Genomic DNA, 25,022 nt, shown 5'->3' on the forward strand with positions numbered 1-25,022 from the left:
CAGACATGACAAACAGGTGTACAGCACAGAAACAATCCCTTCAGTACATGCTGACCAGATATCCTAAATCAATCTTAGCCCATTTGCCAGCACTTGGCCCATGTCCCTCTAAATGTTTCCCAACATGTACCCATCCAGATATCTTTTAAAGGTTGTAATTGTACCAGCAGCCACCACTTCCTCTGGCAGCTCATTCTTTACACACACCACCCTCTGTATTTAGGAGTTGCCCCTTCGGTTTCTTTTAAATCTCACCCTAAACCTATGAGCAATCCCAGATCAAAGATCTTGTCTATTTAGCCTCGCCATGCCCCACATTATTTATACAAAGTTGTAGGGTCACCCCTGTGGGATTATAGGTAAAGCAGTGTTACTTCTGCAACCATAATTGCTTTTACAAGGTAAATGAACTAACGCCAGGGTATAATTGTTTCACCCTTCGAAGCCGTCGGTCATTTCCAGTGCGAGCAGCAGCGAAGGTAAGACCGTTTGGTTTTAAAAGTGCTTACCGGTAGCGGGCAGCGGTGTTTTTTTTTTCTTTCACTCTCTCTTCACAGAAAGAGCGGGAGCACCAGGGGAAAGTGACGACGACCAGAGGGGCAGCCGAGACCCGGAAGCAGTAGTGTAAGCTTACCTGGGTAGGTTTTTTCCCCCTTTAAAAGCGCGAAGGAGAGGAACCCGAGGCACTACACGGGTAGTGCCTCCCACCCGCCCTCCTCCTCTTACCTAATAATAACACCTGTTGTGGTAAGTAGGTAAGTGCTGAATTTTGCTTGTTGTAATCTTTAGACCCAGTTTTTTTTTTAAAATAAAAGTTAGCTTTAGAGGGATGGCAGTGAAGGCAGTGCAATGTTCCTCCTGCAACATGTATGAGGTGAGGGATGCCATCGACGTCCCTGCCGATTACACTTGCAGGAAGTGCACCCATCTCCAGCTCCTCCAAGACCGTGTTAGGGAACTGGAGCTGGAGTTGGATGAACTTCGGATCATTCGGGAGGCAGAGGGGGTCATAGATCAGAGTTATAGGGAAGTAGTAACTCCAAAGATGACAGATAGATGGGTGACAGTGAGGGGGACTGGGAGGAAGCAGCCAGTGCAGGGACCCCCTGCGGCCGTTCCCCTCAAGAACAAGTATACCGTTTTGGATACTTGTGGGGGGGATGACTTACCAGGGGTAAGTAACGGGGCTCAGGTCTCTGGCACGGAGCCTGTCCCCGTTACTCAGAAGGGAAGGGTGAAGAAGAGCAGAGCAGTAGTAATTGGGGACTCGATAGTTAGGGGCACAGATAGGCGGTTTTGTGGGAACGAGAGAGACTCACGTTTGGTATGTTGCCTCCCAGGTGCAAGGGTACGTGATGTCTCTGATCGTGTTTTCCGGGTCCTGGAGGGGGAGGGGGAGCAGCCCGAAGTCGTGGTCCATATTGGCACCAACGACATAGGTAGGAGGAGTGCCGAGGATGTTAGACAGGCTTTCAGGGAGCTAGGTTGGAAGCTCATAGTTAGAACGAACAGAGTTGTTGTCTCTGGTTTGTTACCCGTGCCACGTGATCGAGAGTCGAGGAATAGGGAAAGAGAACACTTAAATGCGTGGCTATAGGGATGGTGCAGGAGGGAGGGATTCCGGTTTTTGGATAACTGGGGTTCTTTCTGGGGACGGTGGGACCTCTATAAACAGGATGGTCTACACCTGAACCTGAGGGGCACCAGTATCCTTGGGGGGAGGTTTGCTAGTGCTCTTGGGGGGGGTTTAAACTAACTCTGCAGGGGCATGGGAACCCAGATTGTAGCTTCAGGGTGCAGGGCCTGGAGTGTAGGGAGGTTAGGAACATGGCATCAATTTCCAAGGAGGGTGTCTGTAAACAGGAAAGTGGCTTGAAGTGTGTATACTTCAATGCAAGAAGTATACGAAATAAGGTAGGTGAACTTGCAGCGTGGGTTGGTACCTGGGACTTCGATGTTGTGGCTATTACGGAGACATGGCTAGAACAGGGACAGGATTGGCTGTTGCAGGTTCCTGGATTTAAATGTTTTAGTAGGGTCAGAGGTGGGGGTAAAAGAGGGGGAGGTGTGGCATTGCTTGTCAAAGATAGTATTACAGTGGTGGAAAGGACGATGGATGAGGACTTGCCATCTGAGGTAGTTTGGGCTGAGGTTAGGAATAGGAAAGGTGAGGTCACCCTGTTAGGAGTCTTTTACAGGCCTCCTAATAGTCCTAGAATCATTGAAGAAAGGATAGGGAAGGTGATTCAGGAGATGAGTGACAGTAATAGGGTGGTTGTTATGGGGGACTTTAACTTTCCTGATATTGATTGGGAAAGCTATAGCTCAAGTTCGTTAGATGGGTCAGTGTTTGTTCAATGTGTGCAGGAGAGTTTCCTGACACAATATGTAGACAGGCCAACAAGAGGTGAGGCCATACTGGATTTGGTTCTGGGTAACGAACCAGGCCAGGTGTTAGAATTAGAGGTAGGTGAGCACTTTGGGGATAGTGACCATAATTCGGTGATTTTTACTCACGTGATGGAGAGGGATAAGTGTGTACTACAGGGCAAGAGTTATAGCTGGGGTCAGGGAAATTATGATGCGGTGAGGCATGACTTAGGATGTGTGGCTTGGAAAAGTAGACTCCAAGGCAAGAGTGTAAATGATATGTGGAGCTTGTTCAAGGAGCAACTATTGAGTGTCCTTGATAATTATGTACCTGTCAGGCAGGGAGGAAAGGGTCGTGCGAGGGAGCCGTGGTTTAATAAGGAATTGGAATCCCTTGTTAAATGGAAGAGGGCGGCCTATCTCAAGATGAGACGTGAAGGTTCAATTGGGGCGATTGAGAGTTATAAGGTAGCCAGGAAGGACCTGAAGAGAGAGCTAAGAGCAGCAAGGAGGGGACATGAAAGGTCCCTAGTCGGTAGGATTAGGGAAAACCCTAAGGCTTTCTATAGGTATGTTAGGAATAAAAGAATGACTAGGGTAGGAATAGGTCCAGTCAAGGATAGTAGTGGGAAGTTGCGTGTGGAGGCGGAAGAGATTGGGGAGACACTGAATGAATACTTTTCTTCAGTATTTACTCAGGAACAGGACATTGTCGTCGATGTGAATACTGAGACACAAATAAGTAGAATGGATGGCTTTGAGGTATGTAGAGAAGAGGTGTTGGAAATCCTGGAAAAGGTGAAAATAGATAAGTCCCCTGGGCCTGATGGCATTTATCCTAGGATTCTCTGGGAAGCAAGGGAGGAGATTGCAGAGCCATTGGCCTTGATTTTTATGTCCTCTTTGTCTACAGGAGTAGTGCCAGAAGACTGGAGGATAGCAAATGTGGTTCCCTTGTTCAAAAAGGGGAGTAGGGATAACCCTAGTAACTATAGGCCGGTGAGTCTCACTTCTGTTGTGGGCAAAGTCTTAGAGAGAATTGTAAGGGATAGGATTTATGCACATCTGGATAGGAATAATGTGATCAAGGATAGTCAGCATGGTTTTGTGAAGGGCAGGTCGTGCCTCACAAACCTTATTGAATTCTTTGAAAAGGTGACGAAGGAGGTTGATGAGGGGAAAGCGGTAGATGTGGTATATATGGATTTTAGTAAGGCGTTTGATAAGGTTCCCCATGGTAGGCTACTGCAGAAAATACGGAGATATGGCATTGAGGGTGAGTTGGAGGTTTGGATTAGGAATTGGCTGGATGGAAGAAGACAGAGGGTAGTAGTTGATGGCAAAGTTTCTTCATGGAGTGCCGTCACTAGCGGTGTTCCGCAAGGATCTGTTTTGGGACCATTGCTGTTTGTCATTTTTATAAATGACCTGGAAGAGGGGTTAGAAGGTTGGGTGAGCAAGTTTGCAGATGATACGAAAGTCAGAGGAGTTGTTGACAGTGAGGAAGGATGTGGCAGGTTACAGCAGGATATAGAGAAGCTGCAGAGCTGGGCAGAAAGGTGGCAAATGGAATTCAATGTAGCTAAGTGTGAGGTGATTCACTTTGGGAAGAATAACAAAAAGATGGGGTACTGGGCTAATGGTCGGATACTTGGTAGTGTGGATGAGCAGAGGGATCTTGGTGTCCATGTACACAGATCTCTGAAAGTTGCCACCCAGGTAAATAGTGCGGCGAGGAAGGCATATGGCGTACTGGCTTTTATTGGTAGAGGAATTGAGTTCCGGAGTCCTGAGGTCATGATGCAGTTGTATAAGACTCTGGTGCGGCCGCATCTGGAATATTGTGTGCAGTTTTGGTCACCATACTATAGGAAGGATGTGGAGGCACTGGAACGGGTGCAGAGGAGGTTTACCAGGATGTTGCCTGGTATGGAAGGAAGATCGTATGAGGAAAGACTGAGACACTTGGGGCTGTTTTCACTAGAGAAAAGAAGGTTTAGAGGTGACTTGATTGAGGTGTACAAGATGATTAGGGGGTTAGATAGGGTTGACAGTGTGAACCTTTTCCCGCGTATGGAGTCCGGTATTACAAGGGGGCATAGCTTTAAATTAAGGGGGGGTAGATATAGGACTGAAGTTAGGGGTAGGTTCTTCACTCAGCGAGTCGTAAGTTCATGGAATGCCCTGCCAGTAGCAGTGGTGGACTCTCCCTCTTTATGGGCATTTAAGCGGGCATTGGATAGGTATATGGAGGATAGTGGGTTAGTATAGGTTAGGTGGGCTTGGATCGGCGCAACATCGAGGGCCAAAGGGCCTGTACTGCGCTGTATTCTTCTATTCTTCTATGTTAACAAGAATGAAAGCTATGTGAAGGAAATACATAATTGCTTTTGTATTAGCTAAAATGTGCATACATGAAATGTGCCTGCAAACAATGGTAGATGTTACAGACAAACAGATAAGGTGCTGAGGGGAGGGGGTGTGGGTTAAGATAGATATGCTCGTACAAACAGTCATAAGCATCTGTTTCCTGCTTCTGCAAAAACAAAAAAAACACAATCAAGGAGATCAGAAGGCTCAGTGTCGACGAAAAATGGGAGGAAACGTTGCTTTCGCAAACAAGGAAGCAGCTGGCAGTGAAAGAGGATATACGCCAAAACTTTGTTCACGCACAAGGCCGGATAAGGCAAGAAATAGACAAGAGTAATGGGCGCCACCGGGAAAGAATGGAGGGACAAACCGATCTTTTGAGGGTCAGCTTGGAACATCAGGGCGGGGGCGGGGGCGGAGGAATGTGAATGAGGGAAAGAAGCTGAATGTGCTGGAGCCGAAGTGGAGAAAGAACAGAGAATACAAAACCGGCTTGAAGCTGCAATGAGGAATATAGCATGTGCTGTACTTGTACCTGTTGCAGTTACTGGTGGGAATCGGGTGTATTTTAAACATCAAAACAGAAAAGATACCCAGCCCTCCCCCTTCCCAATCTCTATCCTTCAGTTCCTCCTCACCCGGGTAACTAAGACACATACCTGAGTTTGCGGAGTCTGCTCCCTCCCTGGATTCACTCCAGTTGCTACAAGTGACCAATTTCCCCTCCTCCCATCTCTGTCTCCCTCCCAGGATGAAGAGTGGTCCAGAGGGCGGGAGATTCACTTTGAAACTAACAGGGCCACTTCCGTGCTGTGACGTCACAAAGGAACTAGGGGCGGGCCGAGGAAAAGTGACGGTTGAGGGGGCGGGGCACTGCGCATGCGTTGCGCCTGCAGCAGACGAGGACGAGAACGCACACTTTCCAAAAAAAACCACTCCCTTCAGAGAATCCCCACAGTGTGGAAGCAGGCCATTCGGCCTCATCGATCCTCCCAATGGTGACCCACCCACACCCATTCCCCTACATTTAACCCTGAGTAATGCACCTTACCTGCACATTATGCCTAATTTAGCATAGCCAATTCACCCTAACCTGCACATCCCTGGGCACTATTGGTAATTTAGCATAGCCAATCCACCCTAACCTGCACATCCCTGGGCAGTATGGATAATATAGCATAGCCAATTCACCCTAACCTGCACATCCCTAGGCACTATGGGTTTTTCAGCATGGCCAATCCACTTTAGATTAGAGTGGTACTGGAAACGTACAGTAGTTCAGGCAGCATCCGAGGAGCAGGAAAATTGACGTTTCGCACAAAAGCCCTTCATCAGGAATAGAGGCAGAGTGCCTGCAGGGTGGAGAGATAAATGAGAGGGTCACGGGGGTGGGGGTGGGGGTGGGGATTGAGAGAGATAAATTTCAGGTTGTCAGGTGTATGTTGATTTTAAAGAATATAAAGGTCTTTTAAGAAATAGTTTTAAGCTAAGAAATTACTTGTAGCTGACCACAAAAAAAAGGGCAGCAGGGGCATTTCGCAATAAGCTCATGGTTTGTAGATCTGCTTTTTGGACTATCAAGATAGTAAAGGATGATCTCAGAAGTCAGATGGTTAGATAAGAGGAACTGGACAAAGTGACAGGAAGGCTGTAACGAACAAAGACAGCCAAATAAGGCAGATTTAAAGAAAAACAAGCGCGGTAATTAATAAGTATGATAGGCTTAGGCTTGGGTGCAGGGAATTACCAAATGAAGGAATAACGGGTGCAAGTAATCACCAAATAAAGGGATAGAATGAAATAGACACTCATAGGTTTATTGCTCAGTGTAGGGGTGTCGAGAGAGCCCTCAGAAAAGTATAAAAAGCTCTGTATTTTACTGTCAGGTATGTCTCTCTTCATACAGCCACCCATCTTGCAAGATGTTCGAATAAATGTGCTGCTTCAGAACTCTGACTCGGACTGAAAATTATTGATTAAGTGGGTTTCGTTTCTCACAGCACTATGGGTAATTTAGCATGGCCAATCCACTTTTGATTAGAGTGGTGCTGGAAAAGCACAGCAGTTCAGGCAGCATCCAAGGAGCAGGAAAATCGACGTTTCGGGCAAAAGCCCTTCATCATGAATAGAGCTTGCAGGGTGGAGAGATAAATGAGAGGAGGGTGGGGGTGGGGAGAAAGTAGCATAGAGTACAATAGGTGAATGGGAGTGGGGATGGAGGGGATAGATCAGGGAGGAGGGTGGGGGAAGGTAGCAAAGAGTACAATGGGTGAATGGGGGTGGGGATGAAGGTGATAGGTCAGACAGGAGGGTGGAGTGGCCTGTTCGGATCTGAACTCTGCTGGTTTAAAGGTGGCCCGGAGTCCGTGTAGGATGAGTTGGTTACGGAGGCAGGCACTGAAATGTGGCTGTGGTAGCGAGTCTGTTTCAGGACATGGTTGAAGAGCTGCAGGGCAGAGGAAATAACCTGGAAGTTGCAGTGGGAGAGAGATTCCTTGAGATTCTTGTAGAGAGAAGAGGAAAACTTCTTCAAGGCAGGCATCCTTGCAAGAGGATTCACTGTAGGGTTAAAATCAACTAGGTAAAAACAAAGACTGCAGATACTAGAAACCAGATTCTAGAATCACATAACTCCAGGTTGTAGTCCAACAAGCTTCTTTGGAAGCAGTAACTTTTGGAGTGCTGCCTCTTCATCAGGTGGTTGTGGAGGATAAGACACAATTTAGAGCAAAACATTCCAGTGTCCTGCCACTGAAATGGTATATTGAACAAACCTGGATTGTTAAGTCTTCCACCTTTTCAAATAGGTTGTAGGTCTCATTACAATGTAAATCCCAGAACTTCTTGTTGTCACCTTCTCGATATAACAAGGTTTTAATAGCAAAAGCTCACATCTCAGCTCAGACAATGCATTAAAGGTGTTAGGTCAGAGTCTGCCTGTATCCCAATCTTGAGTCAGACTGGTTCTGTTTCCGAAGTTGAATTTACAAACTATTACATGTATTGACTGCCTGCAGATTTTTCCTTAAAAAATGCACATAGAATGTATCTGCAAATATACATCGCCACCCGCCCCCCTCCCCCCTCCCCCCACCACACACACACGTGCACAAGTTTGTTGGATGAATTCGTACTCGCAGAATTATGTCTTACTTTGCTCAAAAACTTCATGAATCCATGTAAGATTCTGTAAATCAGTTTAACCATTGTGGCACAGACAGTCTCACACAGGGGAGCTCACACCTTCAATACATTATCTGGGCTGACGCAACACCAATTGGTAAAGTTCACTTGAGGATTTAACTATTTTAAAAGGTTTTGTGATTTACATTTGGAAGAACTGAAACTTTCATGGTCATTCGAACAGATGAGAGACTTAACAAACAATCCGGGTCTTTTTCAATATATAGTTTCAGTTACATCACACTATAAACTGTTGCTATAAATTCTGTGTCTTACAATTTTATATTCCACAATCCCCTGATGACGGAGCTGCACTCCGAAAGCTACTGCTTCCAATTAAACTTGTTGGACAGAATTTCTCAAGTAGGGCACCATACGAATCCTGGGAGACTGCTATTTCTTGTTTACTTCGTAATGAACAAACATTAAGCACGGTCGCCTATTTATTTCATTTTTCTTGTTTTATTCCCTGCGATGATGTGGGAGAATTGTTAGATTTGGGTCAGCCATTTTGTCACATATTAAAGCCTGGAAACCATTTTGAATCTCAGCTTAGAGCCTGCTTGCTAAAGCTCGTGTTTCCCAGGCTCAGCGGAGACGGTTGGCCTTGCAGCTGTACTGCTTCCTGATAAACAAATTCTTTCCTGACATGGGGCTTTATTTCCATCCCCCACAGTTGGCGAGTCAGGGAGGAGATACCCTGGTCCTGCCAGGTCACCGGCCGATATCCTTTGAGAGATGAAATATAGAGGGTGGTTGCTGCTTTTGTCGTGTCCAAAATAAAGGGGAAAGCTGGCCAGGGACAAAAATGCTGTTAGAAGTGATGACACAATTCTCCCTCCTCAGCCATAAGATACTAGTGAGAAAACTCAACATGGTCCTAGCGTCTGGACGTAACGTTGCTGAGAGCACTTGTGCTTTACAAAGTTAGTAATAACGAATTTCCTACCCCAGGGTTACGAGAGATGAAACCCTATTTGATAAGCCCAGGACCCACACTGAGGTCCGTGGCATGCTTCAATGTGCCCCCGATCTGTTTGAGTGCCCAACGTTAGTTTTAATTGGCGAGTAGTAATCTGAAGTATAATTGCTCGCTTCAGGATGTCCAGACTTGAATGAATTTAGCATACAGGACACATTGGGCAACTATTAACTGAGACATGTACAAAGTTGAAGAGTGTTACAGAGAGAGAGACGCACAGGCAGGCAGAGAGAGAGAGGCGCGCAGGCAGAGGGACGCAGGCAGGCAGAGAGAGAGAGAGGGGGGGCGCGCAGGCAGGTAGAGAGAGAGACAGAGAGGCGCGCAGGCAGGCAGAGAGAGAGAGAGACAGAGAGGCGCGCAGGCAGAGAGAGAGAGGCGCACAGGCAGAGGGGGGCATAGGCGGGCAGAGAGAGAGGGACGCAGGCGGGCAGAGAGAGAGAGGGACGCAGGCGGGCAGAGAGAGGGACGCAGGCGGGCAGAGAGAGAGAGGGACGCAGGCGGGCAGAGAGAGAGAGGGACGCAGGCAGGCAGAGAGAGAGAGAGAGAGAGAAAGAGGCGCGCGCAGGCAGAGAGAGGGGCGCAGGCAGGCAGAGCGAGACGGAGAGAGGCGCAGGCAGGCAGAGAGAGAGAGGGGGCGCAGGAAGAGAGAGAGACGTGCAGGCAGAGAGAGGGGCGCAGGCAGGCAGACAGAGACAGAGAGAGGCGCAGGCAGGCAGAGAGAGAGAGGCACAGGCATGCAAATAGAGACAGAAAAAAGAGAGAGAGCGCCGCAGGCAGGCAGAGAGAGTGTGTTTGCTAACCACCTCCTTGCCTGGTCAGCCTTTTTCCCCATCTACAACTTGCTTTCATAGAATCACCTCGCATACATTGTTATAAATATTGTCTAATATGAGTAGATGTATTTAGTAGATGAATCAAAACATCCCAATGGCTGAAACAGCTGACACTCTAGTGTTGGACAAGTGGGAAATATTTGCATCAGTTAACCAAAACTCTTCAGAGTTTACATTCATGGGTACGCCAAGCCTCAGCATTAGGACCGGGGCATATTGGAGCTGAGATGGAAAGGCCCGTTCCTAGTCCTGCTGGGTTACCCGGTCAGCAGTCAGGGTCAAGGGGAGGCCGCATGGACACACACAACACAATGCAAATGAGCGCCACCTCCTGGAGGAACACGAGAAGACCCCGTCAGAGACACATCTTCAGCCTTCATCCATGAATGGCTCAGCCTGATCATTCTGGCTTTCACTGCACTCTTTCTTATCTTTCTTTCACTAACTATGTTTGATTGGGCCTGATAACCGCTAGTAAACAGAAATTACAGTTTAATACTTATGCGCAGAAGGTCAACCACTCTAGCTGCTAGGTATGTGCCCATATCCCCATCCATCCTGAACTCGTACCAAGCGAGCCCTTATGGAGTTTGAGCAACTTGCAGCTTTCTTTCCCCCTGCCTTTGGAACTGCTCAACTGGATATCAAAGTCACCTCGCAGACAATCCTGTGCTCGGCTCAGTTCACTGTTGTGGCCCTCCTCTCCAGCGATCTCCCAATTGCTGAGATTTCCCATTCCTGATGAAACCCCTGATGATGATTCCCAATCCCTGGAGCCTTCTGCCCCTGTCCTTACTGAACCTGAAGACTATCAGTCCGATCTCCAAGCACCAACCCCTGACAATCCTCCTGGCTCTGGGTATAATCCCTCTTTTGCTGACACCCATAATCTCTTCCTTTTAATAAAAAGGAGGGATTGTGGAGAATTTGATCAAAATTGACAAAACTGCATGGAGGCCATTTTGTCACAAAGCAATGTTTGCAGTAAAATTTAGCCTGTTAACATAATGCTGTCTGAGCCCTGGCTGTTTTGATAGCCTGACCTTGCAGCTGCAGGTTGTCTCTGCTCCTCAGGCCATTAGACTGTGCTGCTTCATAGAATGATGGATTCGTTCTCTCTGTCCCTTATCGGTAATTCGAGCCGAGCTGAACCTGCAGTATAAGGTAACATTCAGTTTTGTAAACATTAAGAAATGTAGGTCTGGACAATGTATGTGAACCTTACGAATGCCCCTCAGTTGCATAATTAATGGAGAGTGGGGCTTGTGTTTTACCATAAAACTTGTAACATTCTGAATTTATTGGAATACGTTGGACTTTGTTTTGAACTAAGAGGTACTCCCCATGGCATCGAATAAAGCTAGTTAATTGTTCAAGGTCTCCTCTCCTGACTACTTTGCTCTAAACGATTTGACACACGAGTTACTTTGCTCCAACAATACCAATAGTTACATCGAAGGGAGAGAGAATTTCTCAAGTAGGACACTATCAGAATCCTGGGAGAGCCCTATTTCTGGTAGATTGTGGGTTGGCTTTCGATTGACTGAATGTTTTCTTGTTCTGGAAGCTGTAAAAGAGGCGTGAAAGCTTCAGCAGAAGTCCAGCAAAGCTGAGAACAGACCGACATCTTACTCTGTGGGAACAGGGAGATCAGAGGACAGAGAAATCAGGCTCTGAAACCCGAGCTGACACCAGACTACCGTGTGATCAGTGCTTTGATGAGCAGTGCCAACCCTCTGCCTTTACCTCGCTTCCTATCTGACTCCCCCCTCAATATTCAGGATCCAATCCTTGCCATCCTGAAGCCATGTCTCTGCGACGAATCTCAGACCATAATTATTCACTTCAGTGTGTGCAGTTAATTCATTCACTTTTGTTACAATGTGGCACACATTCAGACACACCATGTATCGTTTCAGTTTTTGTGACATTAGTATCCAGTTTCGATTGCTGGTATATTTACTCTCCTTGTCCCTTTCTATTGTTCTCTGATGTTCATTTTCCACATCACTACATTGCTCACCGGCCTCGATTCGGATTGGCCATGCTAAATTGGCCACAGTGTCCAGGGATGTGCAGGTTAGTGGGTTAGCCATGGGAAATGCAGGGTTATAGTTTCATAGTAATAGAAGCAGGAGTAGATCATTTGACCCATCCAGCCTGCTCTGCCATTCATTAAGATCAGGGCTGATCTATCCATTGTCCCAGCTACCCTTCATTCCCAGACTCAGAGACAGTCTGCCTTGCAGCTGTACTGCTACCTGATAAACAAATTCTTTCCTTGCATGGGAATATCTTTCTCTTTGCAAAGACCTATTGTACACATCAGCTACTAACCAACACTGTCCAGACACTACGTGACTGGGTAAAGTGCCTCAGTTTGCTCAATTTCCTGCAATTAACAGTTTGCTAATTGTTAAATGACTGTAACCTATAGAATCACACAACTCTGTATCTCGTCGGAGTGACTTGAGACTATTAGGTCGACTTGGCTCTCCCCGTGAGTTCCGAATAAACAGTCAATAACTCAAGGTTTGTGTGTCATGATTACTTATCCAATACGTATTGGACTACTACGAGCAAGTCACCCACAGCGTAATCCACTTCCATCCCCAACATGGATCAAGACGCCATCCTTTTTTGCCAGATAAGTAAATGTGTCAAGCTCAGGAAACAAAGCCTGTCAAACATTAACAGGCACAGATCTCGACCAACCTTTTCCAGAGTCTGTCCCTTCACCTCGATTGACTTTCTTTTTCCCTCAGCTCCTACAAACCAACAGCTGAACCCAAGGATGAGAAAAGAAATGGGAAAGGGGACGAGAAAAGAGAGTGCAGTACTCCCAGATGTTAAACAGAGAAAGGAAGTTGCAGTCTGGACTGAAGCTCAATCTTCATTCAGAGAGAGAGAGGAGCAACAGAACTTCAGAAGCTCATGGTCGACCTTCCGCATTCAGACAGTGGCAGGGGTTCTGATTAGCAGGAGGACCAGGCCCCTTCCGGACAGATTCAACTGGCCAAATGCCAAAAGGAGGAAAAAAGGGGAGAGCCACAACTTTGTTTCACCTTCCCACCCCCCGGCTCTACATAACCGCGCATGTTCCTCGCTTTTCTCCTTACCCTCACCCCTCATGATTTTTCAAATCTCAATAAGGTCATCCCTCAACCTCCCCCATTCCAGTGAAAAAATCCCAGCCTCTCCCTATAACTCAAACCCTCCATTCCTGGCAACGTCAAAGTATATCTTTACCGAACCCCCTCTAATAGTATTCTTCCTATTACAGGATGACCAGAATTGTACGCAGTACTCTAAACAAAATGGCCTCACCAACATCCTGTACAACCTCAACATAGAACAAAGAAAATTTACAACCCAGGAACAGACCCTTCAGCCCTTCAAGCCTAAGCCGATCCAAATCCCCTGTCTAAACCTATCGCAGAATTCCTGAATCTGTATCCCTCTGCTCTCCCCTACTCATGCATCTGTACAGATGCACTTTTTTTTAAAAAGATATTTTTATTGAAAATTTAACATGTTTTTACAAGTTTACAAATAGAAAAAGCACAAGTACAAACAGTAATATACAATTAAATCTTAAATAAATAGCCAAAACCTGTGAAACAAAAAGAAGAGATATAAAAAAGAAAAAGACAAAACTCAACTCACTACGAATCTAACCTATAACTAACCAGAGTGTATGATCAAATATCTTACATTAGTCAAAAGAAAAAAGGATAACATAGTAATGAAGTAGTGAAATACATGCTCGTAATGAGTTAACATAAGTTGTAATAAAACCCATATTCATGCGGGATTCCTCTCCCAAGGGGCCAACCAGAACTGTTACCTCAACGAGATGAAAGCCCTTGAAAGAATGGCCGAGATATCTGTATCTATGTAATTCAAAAAGGGCTGCCACATTTTATAAAATAATTCAGTTTTTTGGTGCAGCATATTTGTAAGGAAGTCAAGGGAAATACATTCCATGATTAATCTGTGCCAATTCTGAAGTCCTAGAGGGCCCTCAGCCATCCAGTTTACCAAGATATTTTTCCTTTCATAGAAGGAGAGAATGGAAAATAATTTCCTCCAGTGCACATCCAGAGAAGGTAAGCTCAAGAAGCCCAGAAGAGGAGATACTGGATCTACTGTAATTTTCGTTCCCAAGATTTCTGTCAGGGCGTTTACTACTTTGGTCCAGTATTTCAGGATCTTATGACATGTCCACAAGCGGTGTGTAAGAATGCCCACCTCTGTTTTACATTGCAGATGCTCCTGCCCGAAATTATGCCAATCATTCTGATACCATATGGGCCCTATGAAGTATCTTTACCAGAATGGCCTGGGTTCTGTTACAAATGGAGATTTTTTTTGGCATTTTCCCAGATGTCATTCCACTGTTCTGTAGAAACTTCCAGCCCCAAATCCTGATCCCATGTTCTAAGCACACGGTCCATATCTTCCGACACTTCATCACGTAATAAATGATAAAGAGTGCTGACCGAGGGTACACCCATTGGCCACAACACTCTACATTCTCTATCTGATTTATAGAAAACATCTAATAACGTAGTCGTCTTCTGTATGTAGTCTCAAACGTAGAAGTATCGAAAGAGGTCTCCATTAGGTAATCCAAATTTCTGATGCAGCTGTTCAAAAGACATCAGGACCCCCTTCTCAAACAGATCCCCGAAACAGGAGATACCCCTAGATCTCCAGGATTTGAATGTGGCATCTGTAAGCCCCAGTTGAAAACCCCATGCCCCCACTATAGGAGTATAGGGGGATGTTTTATGTGAATTACCCTCGTTTTGCCACATTATATTCCAAGCTTGAATTGTGTTTAATACTATAGGGTTTCTACAGTCGTTCGTAATGATTTTCATCTTCTCTAAAAATAAGAGGTTAATAGGAGGGCACTGTACTTGAGAAGCCTCGATGTCCATCCAGATTGATTGCGGGTCAGACGTAACCCAATCGGCTACGTAGCTTAACAAGGAACTTAACTGATACTTCCTAAAGTCTGGAAAATCCAGCCCCCCCCCCCCCCTTGCCTGTGGGAGCTGTAGCTTCCTTAACTTAATGAGGGGCTGTCTAGGATTCCAGATGAAAGAACCCAGCCAACCGTACTCGGCAGCATCACTGGAAGCATTCGCATAGGGTATAAGAGACGGGGCAAGACACTCATTTTAATTAGGGCTATTCGACCTAGCCAGGAAATTGGAAGGTCTCCCCAACGTTAGATGCCCTGTCTTACCCTTTCCAATAGATGCACAAAATTGACCTTGTATAGCTGGCCAAATACTGGGGTGATAAAAATGCCTCAGTATAAGAAACCCTCCAGAGACCACCAAAAGGGGAAGTGGCATCCGTCCAATAAATGGGACATACTAGTGAGGCATGGCCTCAGATTTTGAAAAATTAATTTTGTAGCCTGAAAATTCACTACATGTATTAATAACTTGGATTAAGTGAGGCACGGACATCAGAGGATGACTAAGAATAAGGAGATCAATCATCTGCATATGGGGTAATTTTATGTTTACCTGTACCAACCCTCAGGGCCATTATATTAGAGTAGGCCCGTATCGCTTCCGCCAGTAGCTCAATTGTTAGCGTGAATAGCAACGGTGAGAGAGGACATCCCTGACGGCAGCCCCTACCCACACGGAAGCTATCCAAACCTAATCCATTGGTGATCACAACTGCTTTGGGATCATTATACAGTGTTGAGACCCATTTGGCAAATACGTTTCCAACGCCAAATCTTTCCAATGTATAGAACAGGTATGTCCATTCAACCCTGTCGATTGCCTTCTCCGCGTCCAATGAGACTACTATTCCTGGTATTTTTTCCTGATGACAGACTTGATTCACATTCAAGACCCTTCTAATATTAGATGATCTATGGCCCTTAATAAACCCATGCTGGTCCTCATTTATGATATATGGCAGCACCCTCTCTGGCCTCAATGCTAATGTTTTAGAGAGAATTTTAAAATCTACAGTTAGCAAGGATATTGGTCTGTATCATGCACAATCTTCTGGATCCTTTCCTTTTCTGAGAATAAGGGAGATATTCACCTCTTTCAGTGAAGGCAGGAGGCAGCCCTGACTTATATGAGTAGTTATACATGTCCATAAGTGGGCCAGCTAATACTCCTGTGAACTCTTTGTAAAGTTCAACCTGAAAGCCCGCTGGACCAGGTGCCTTACCGCTCTGAAGTTACCCGATTGCATCAAGTATTTCCTGGGTTGTAAGGGGAGCATTCAGGACCGATATCTATTCCGGGATTAAGTCCGGAAAGGCCAGGCTTTTAAAAAAGGACTGCATCCTCCTGGCTCTATCTTCACAATCCTGCGATCAGAATAAAACTTTCTGAAGATTGTGTTGATCCCTTTATGATGTGAATCAGAGTACCAGCACTTTCCCTGATAGCCGTGATAGCTTGAGGGGTCCTTTTTTTCCTTGCAAGAAATGCTAAGCATCTACGAGGTTTATCGCTAAATTCATATAATCTTTGTTTTGCAAATAATATTTCCCTCTTTGCCCTTTGGGTGAAGTCGGTATTCAGAGCTGTCCTAAGGGTCATAATCCTTTGTAATTTGGCAATTGAAGGTCTGTCAGCGTATGCTGTTTCAGCTGCTTTTAAGCGAGCCTCAATTAGACCGTGTTGTTTTCCCTTTAATTTTTTCTGGGTCACCAAGTATGAAATGATCACAACTCTCAAATAAGCTTTAATAGTCTCCCACATCATTGACGGGTTACTAGCCGTACCTGAATTAATTTCCAAGAAAGCTTTAAACTCGAGAAAAATATTTTGCAAATTTAATATCCTTCATTAAGAAGGAATCCATACGCCAATGTCAGGGGGATGCCTCATTGTTCCTAGCCTTGATTTCCATGTACACAGCAGTGTGATCAGAAATTATCATATCACCTATTTTACAGGATGATATGGAATTTAAAAAAGTCGAGGGGGAAAAAAACATGTCAATTCTAGTGTGACATTTATGTGGATTAGAGTAAAGAGAGAAATCTCTGCCTTGCGGATGGAGGCACCTCCACACATCTATTAATCCTAATGCTTGATTCAAATCCGCCAATTGTCTAGATCTGGGGCATCCACCCGCAGTACTCTTGGGAATCCTGTCTATTTCCGGCTCCATAATGCAATTGGAGTCTCCCCCTATAATTGTATGACGAGCACCGAGAGCCATCAGTTTGGAGAAGGCTTCTGTTATAAATTTGAAAGGATGCGCCGGTGGACAATACTGGTTTAAAATCCCATATTCCTCTCCATTTATAAGGGCTTTAATTAGTATATATCGTCCAGATTCATCTTTTATCTGACTTAGGATTTTGAAAGGGAGATTCTTCCAAATAAGAATGACTACTCCCCTACTTTTTGAGCTGAAGGAAGAAAAGAAGGCCTGATCAAATCCATCCTGTTGTAATTTCAAATATCCTTTATCCAATAAATGGGTCTCCTGTAGAAGAGCTATATCAACCCTTTCTTTTTTGAGATTTGATAATATTTTCTTCCTTTTGATTGGAGAATTACTCCCCTTGACATTCCAGGTGCACCATTTAAGCGAATGACTCACCATAATCATCCAGGCAAGTCCGAGACCCCCTGGGAGGAGAAACACCAAAACACCCCAAGCATAGACCATAGAAAATTCACAAAAATAGAGATTCTTTATTACACTCACACCAATATAACAAAAAACTATTTCTAAATTTAAAAAAACAGAGATTTTTCCCCTCGTTACCAGGGGAAATCACTTCCTTTCCAAAAACCTATCATACCCTCTCCCGACCAGTGCCCCACCCTCGACCTAGGCAGCCCATAATAAAGTGAAGAAAATTCAAGTGTATGACTAAGCTAAAGTTAACAATGAGTACCCTACCCTCCTCCCCCTCCCCACCCACACATCAACACCTAGATATATTTGGTGATGTTAAAACCCCTATAAACATATAAAACTATAAAATTACAGTTTCAGCAGGTAACAATTAATTATGGTAATATAAAATAACAGGGGGAAATAACCCCGCTTTAAGAGAAAAAATAAGACATAGCAGAGACCCCTCACCAAAATCTACTAGACCACCCGGCCTATATATATTTCTAACTATATATATAACTATATATATATATAACTATTTCTAAATTTAAAAAAACAGAGATTTTTCCCCTCGTTACCAGGGGAAATCACTTCCTTTCCAAAAACCTATCATACCCTCTCCCGACCAGTGCCCCACCCTCGACCTAGGCAGCCCATAATAAAGTGAAGAAAATTCAAGTGTATGACTAAGCTAAAGTTAACAATGAGTACCCTACCCTCCTCCCCCTCCCCACCCACACATCAACACCTAGATATATTTGGTGATGTTAAAACCCCTATAAACATATAAAACTATAAAATTACAGTTTCAGCAGGTAACAATTAATTATGGTAATATAAAATAACAGGGGGAAATAACCCCGCTTTAAGAGAAAAAATAAGACATAGCAGAGACCCCTCACCAAAATCTACTAGACCACCCGGCCTATATATATTTACAAAAAAAAGGAGAAAAATCGCAGAGTGGAGAACAAATAAGCCCCCCCCCCCCCTTCTCCCCGGAGATAATATTAAGCAATAAAGTAATAAAAGAGAAATAAAAAGGGTGAACCAGAGAATGGGGAGGGCAGAACAACATCATTCACCACACGAGTTAACTCTTACAATTTATCTAAGAGAGTCCAAAAATTCCTTGGCCTTCTCTGGCGATCTGAAGTTATACACGGACCCTTCGTGGCTAAAACGTAGCGTTGCTGGGTAGCGCAGGGAGTACTGAATGTTTAAATCCCTTAAACGCCCTCCTCTTTTGGACCAGAGCCGGGGAAAAGTCCTGAAACAGCATAATCTTGGATCTTTTGTAAATCATGGCTTAGGGATCTTTCCCAAGATTTCTGGAAGCTTCCAGGAGCATCTGCTTCTCCTAAAAGCACTGCAGCTGGAACAGAACCGGGTGGGGGTGCTGGTCCAAGCCGGGCCTGTGTATTGCAACCCGGTGGGCACATTCTACCCTGACCTGGCCTGATCCAGCCTCCAGATTCAATAACTGAGGAAGCCACTGCTCCAGAAACATTGTAAGCTGGTCTTCCTCTTCCCGTTTGGGAAGGCCCAGCAAACAAATATTTTCTCGACAAACTCGAGGCAGAAGATTCACCATCCTCTCAACGTCTATGTCCTCGGCAGAGTGGGAGGGGGAGTTGAAATGTTGGGCCACAGTGGGGTGTGGTTGATTGGTGCGGGTGTCCTGGAGATGTTCCCTAAAGCGCTCTGCCAGGAGGCGTCCAGTCTCCCTAATGTAGAGGAGACCGCATCGGGAGCAACGGATACAATAAATGATATTAGTGGATGTGCAGGTAAAACCTTGATGGATGTGGAAAGCTTCTTTAGGACCTTGGATGGAGGTGAGGGAGGAGGTGTGGGCGCAGGTCTTGCAGTTCCTGCAGTGACAGGATGGGAGGGTGGGTTGTGGGGGGGCGCGTGGACCTGACCAGGTAGAAACGGAGGGAAAGGTCTTTGCGGAAGGCGGAAAGGGGTGGAGAGGGAAATATACAATTTCCCTCACCTGGTGGTGGGGTCTTTTTGGAGGTGGCGGAAATGTCGGAGGATGATTTATGCAAAGGTTGGTAGTGTGGAAGATGAGCACCGGGGGCGTTCTGTCCTTGTTACGGTTGGAGGGGTGGTGTCTGAGGGCGGAGGTGCGGGATGTGGACGAGATGCGTTGGAGGGAATCTTTAACCACGTGGGAAGGGAAATTGCGGTCTCTAAAGAAGGAGGCCATCTGGGGTGTCCTGTGGTGGAACTGGTCCTCCTGGGAGCAGATACAGCGGAGGAATAGGGAATACGGGATGGCATTTTTGCAAGAGGTAGGTTTTACCAATGTGAACAATGAAGGCAAGTGTGCGAAACACCTTCTTCACCCCCGTCTACCAGTGATGTAGCTTTCAAGAACAACGAACCCGAACACCCCCAGGTCTCTGTTCTACAACACGACCCAGGCCCTAACATTACCTGTACAAGTCTTGGCCTCCTTTATTTTAGTAAAATGCAACCCCTCACTTATATCCATACTTCTCTCATACACACGCGCTCTCTCTCAGACATACACATACACCATCCTCTCAAAACTCACCCTCTCGCAGACTCATTCTCCATCACAATCACACTTTATCAAGCATGCACACATGCAAATACACACTCACTGACGCACAGTCTTATACACAAACTCACATACACACACACTTTCCTGATGAAAGGCTTTTCCCCGAAACATTGATTTTCCTGCTCCTGGGAAAATACCATGTCTATTTACCCTATCCATGTCCCTCATGACGATATAAAAGCGTGTACGGTCATTCCTCAGACTCTGGCATACTACGGAAAACAGTCCCAGCCTGTCCTTCTGTCTCTCCTCACCCAGGTAACCAAGACACAAACCTGAAGTCTCAACGTCTGCTCCCTCCATGGATTCACTCCAATTGCTACAAGTGAGCCTGCTCCGCAATCATTAAGATCATGGCTGATCTATCCATCGTCTCATCTCCTCCTCCCTGCACTGTCACAAGGAACCCCTTCATTCCCCTATCAGGCAAAAACCCACCTAACTGTGTCTTGAGTATACTTAATGAATCTGCCTCTATTGCTTCCTTGGCCAGAGTATTCCATAGATTTTGATGAAGGCCTTTTGCCCAAAAGATCGATTTTCCTGCTCCTCGGATGCTGTCTGACTTGATGTGCTTTTCCAGTACCACTCTATTCTAGACTATTCCATAGATTCACGACTCTCTGGGAAAAGCAGTTCCTCTTCATCTCCGACTGAAAGCTCCTCCCTCTAACCTCGAGGCCGAGTCTCACCCACCAGCAGAAATTACTGGACAGGGTAGGGCTTCATCCCCACAGTGCAATGACATTGGGAAGATGTTTCCATTGGTAGGAGAGACTAGGACCAGAGGGCACAGCTTTAAGAATAAAGGGAAGACCTTTAGGAACAGAGATAAACGATGTCGCCATTTCTGCCGACAGCAAGGAGCATGGATAATGTGTTGGTGACACGAGTGAGCAGGCATGCTGTTGTTCACACCACGGAACAGACACAATATGCTCTGTGGCAATGTTGGTGTTATTGACAGATGTTAAGTGTTCAAATGCCAAGAGGAGAAACAAAGTGTAGAGCCACGGTTCATTTTCCCCATGTGGCTCAACATTTTATAGCTTTTGCATTTTGTCTGGCTGCTCAACTTTTTTTTAAAATGACTGTTCGTCAGTGTCGGGGTGAGGTTCACAACTAGAGGGCATAGGTTTAGGGTGAGAGCAGAAAGATATTAAAAGGTACCTAACGGGCAACTTTTCCATGCAGAGGGTGGTGCACGTATGGAACGAACTGCCAGAGGAAGTAGTGGAGGCCAGTACAATTACAGCATTTAAAACACATCTGAAGGGATGAGAGGGATATGAGCCAAGTGCTGGCAAATGGGACTAGATTAATTTAGGATATCTGGTTGGCATGGACAAGTTGGACCAAATGGGTCTGTTTCCGTGCTGTACATCTCTGTGACTCTAAATAATAAAGTCTACTTTTCCAAATAACAAACCATATCCAAGTTAACAAGGCTTAGTGCACCACATACTTTACTAACCATTCTCAACAGGTCCTGCCCCTTCAATGACTGAGGAACATAAACATGCTGGTGCATAATCTCCTTCACTAGTATTTACACACTACCCTCAGCAATTGCACAAGTAACAGCAAAGAGCAAACAGCACAAGGATTAAACAAACAGTGAGGGGGAAACAGTACAAGCGCCAGTAAAAGCAGATGGAAAGTGAGTGTAAAATGTCACTATGACAGGACAGGCCCCACATTCCTTCCCCTCCGTCCCACCACAACCTGCCTCACCTTTCACCTCCCGGGCCCAGTACCTTCCAGGTGGCCCCATAGTTGACACAGGGGCCGCCCCACGACCAGTAGAACTCCACCACCCAGGCGGCCGACGAGTTCCCAAGCAGGCCCTTAACCCCATCCGCCTCCAGAATGCTCACCGGCTCCTGCCTGCTGTACAGCCGGCCGGTGTGGCCGTGACCCAGCAGCTGCGCCAGGAAGGCGGCGGTGCCCAGTCCCGGGTGTCTGCCCCGGGCCGCACGGCGCCATTTTCCTAACGGCCGCCCTCCCGCCGCTTTCCCGCTCGAGCGACTTCTCCTCCCAACCGCCTTCGCCCCCGCGTGACGTCTGCACGGGGGGATGGGCGGGGCCGGGGGAGTCTCACCGTCACCAAGCAACAGCCACCTCGCGCTCCAACTGCTCATTCACAAAAACAAACTCTCCTGTCTCGCTCTGCAGCTGCAGGGGGGACACTGCCACGTTTCCAGGAGCCCTGTCTACATTGGGAAAGCTCACGGCTCAATTTAAACAGATATTCCGACATCTAAATGGGGAAATCTGCATTTTAAAAGGGACGTGGACATTTTAACGGGTAATTCTGCAAATAAAGAGATGTAAATGGACGAGATTATATTTCAAAAGGGATGTGGCACATTCAAAGGATTATCTTAATATGTAAAGTGACGCAGTTATATCTAAATGAATCTACATTTCGAAGAAACGTTGCCTTATTTGTAAGCAGAAGTACCCCTTTAAGTTTGATATCTAAAGCGGTAAATATACATTATCGAGGAGCAACATTGCGCTGAGAGGAACATAACACATTTAAAGGGCTGAGCCACATGTAAAGGGGCATTTTTATATTTAAAAAGGTACATTGAAATCTAAAGAGACATTGTACATAATTAAAAATACATGGTAATATTTAGAAAGCACGACCGTATTGGAAACAGTGGTCATTTTTAAAAAAGGGTGTTGGAATGGCCGTGAGATGGTTTAATTTTTAAGAAAATAAGCAGGTTAATTCTGATCCAATAAAAGCAGTATCCAGTCTCATCTGAGTGCAGAACCAATTCAACTGACTGAACAAGCGAAATAACTTTTCTGTCTGCTCTTTAGATGTGATGCAACAGGATTACCAGAGCTGGAAGTACCACTTTCGGAATACAATTGCTGATCAACAGTTTACTTCCGCTGCTTGACATAAGGATTTAAAAGCTGCTAGCCTGATCTCGCACAAAGCACAGAAAATAAACTGTTCACCCGTGCCTGCGCAGAGGAGAAATTTCACGTGAAATAGATCATAAAATAAGAACTGTTACCAGTTCCACAACTCATGTGTTTCCCATGGACAAAGCTAAACATCACACAACACCAGGTTATAATTCAACAGGTTGTTTGGAAGCACTAAGCTTTTGGAGCGCTGCTCCTTCATCAGGTGGTTGTGGAGAATGAGATCATGATCACAATTTATATCCAAAGGAGTCTAATGTCATGGAAATGTGACACATTAAACAATTTTAGATTAAATCTTTCACCTTTAGAATAGGTTTCTGCTCTTTGGTTTGTTCATCCCAGAACTTGTTTTTTGTTACCTTCTCAAGAATGTCATTCAAATGCAGAGCTTTTCTAACAGTAAGTGTGAATTCTGTCTGCGCCCGAATGTTGAGTCAGGACTGACATTGTTCTTAGAGAAAAACTCTACATTTAAATGATATTTTTGAGAAGGTAATTTATAGATTAGGGTGTAGAGGTTATGGTGGATTGGCTTTGCTAAATTACCCTTAGTGACCAGGGATGTGAAACTTAGGATGGATTGGCCATGGGATGGATGTGGGCGAGATGCTCTTCAGAGGGCTAATGTGGAATAGATGGGCTGAATGGCCTGCTTCCACATTGTTCAGATTCTATGACTCCCCCCAACAAAAGGAGCATTTTATCTGCATCTATCCTGTCAAGCCCCTTTCAGAATTCTACTGGTTTCAATAAGACCACTTCAATAAGATCACTCAATCAGGATTCCCAAACTAAGCTTGTCCCACTTGCCTGCATTTGACCCATGTCCCTCGAAACCTCATGTACTCATCCAAATGTCATTTAAAATTTGTAACTTCATCTGCATCTACCACATCCTCATCCAAGTTCATTCCACATGTAAACCGCCCTCTGTCAAAACGTTGCTGCTCAGGTTCCTTTTAAATCTCTCTCCTCTCACTTTAAAGAAATATGCCCCCTCGTCTTGAGCTCCCCTACGCTAAGGAAGAGCCCTTTGGTGTTCACCTTACCTCCAATCTCAATGATGTCACCCCTCAATTTCCTGTGCTCCAGTGAATAAAGTCCCAGCCTCTCCTTAGAACTCAAACCCTCCAGTCTTGGCAACATCCTGGTAAATCTTTACTGAACTCTCTCTAATAGAATTCTCCCTATTACAGGGACACTAGAAGCATACTCAGTACTCTGAAAGTGGCCTCACCAACATCCTGTACAACCTCAACATGATGTCCCAACCCCTCGACTCAATAGTGTGAACAATGAAGGCAAGTATGCTAAATGTCTTCTTGACCACCCTGTCTAACAGCGATGCAACTTTCAAAGAACTGTGTACCTGAACCCCACCATGTCTCTCTTTTACAGCACGACACAGGGCCCCAACCATTATCTGTACAAGTCTTGCCCTTCCTTGTTTTAGCAAAATGCAAGCCCTTGCTTTTATTAATAGCTCACTCATACACGTGCTCTCTCAGACATCCACACATACACCCCCAACACACTCACAGGCATATACTCCATCACACTCTCACTTTACCAAGCATGCACACACTCTTACGTGCACTCTCATGCACAAACTCACATGCACGCATTCACACATCACTTTGTGGGCAAACTTGCATTGGCAGAATTATGTTTGCAGATACATTCTACTTTGCTCAAAAAGTGCACAAACTGCAGGCAGTCAATCCATGTAATATTTTATAAATTCCTACTTTGGAATGAGAACCAGTCTGATTCAAGATTGGGTTACTGACAGACTCGAACCTCGCACCTTTAATGCATTGTCTGGGCTGAGGTGACACTTTTTTTAAAAAAAAAACTTAAGTCATCTCGAGAATGTGAATTAATAGTAGTTCTGGGATTCACAGATTAATGAACTGAAACCTGCAACTCATTCTAAAAGGTGAAAGACTTAACAGCAATCTTGGTTTTCAATATGTCATTTCAGTTGCATGACACTGTGATCGTTTGCTATAAAATCTGTGTCTTATGATCCTGCTCCACAGTTACATGATGAAGGAGCAGCGCTCCAAAAACTCATACTTCCAAATAAACCTGTTGGACTATA

General features: G+C 45.3%; 1 protein-coding gene across 7 annotated transcripts in view; it reads right to left on the reverse strand.

Moving 5' to 3' along the window:
- Positions 1–25,022, reverse strand: part of LOC148144635 (uncharacterized) — a 333,213-nt gene that overhangs the window by 7,146 nt on the left and 301,045 nt on the right. The window contains exon 1 of one of the 7 annotated variants that reach the window (XM_087975017.1): positions 21,701–21,898. The exons of 2 other annotated variants lie outside the window; for them this stretch is intronic. The gene's annotated coding sequence lies outside the window, so the exon portion shown is untranslated. Of the gene's footprint in view, positions 1–509; positions 537–1,319; positions 1,491–5,399; positions 5,645–8,872; positions 9,181–21,700; positions 21,899–25,022 lie in introns of those variants that run through there. 4 more of the 7 variants (XM_087975020.1, XM_087975016.1, XM_087975019.1 and 1 more) reach the window with 4 other exon arrangements.

The sequence above is a fragment of the Chiloscyllium plagiosum genome, unplaced genomic scaffold, assembly GCF_037043375.1.
Source record: "Chiloscyllium plagiosum isolate Xiang-an unplaced genomic scaffold, Cpla_swu_hap1 HiC_scaffold_27, whole genome shotgun sequence".
NCBI classification, from domain to species: Eukaryota; Metazoa; Chordata; class Chondrichthyes; order Orectolobiformes; family Hemiscylliidae; genus Chiloscyllium; species Chiloscyllium plagiosum.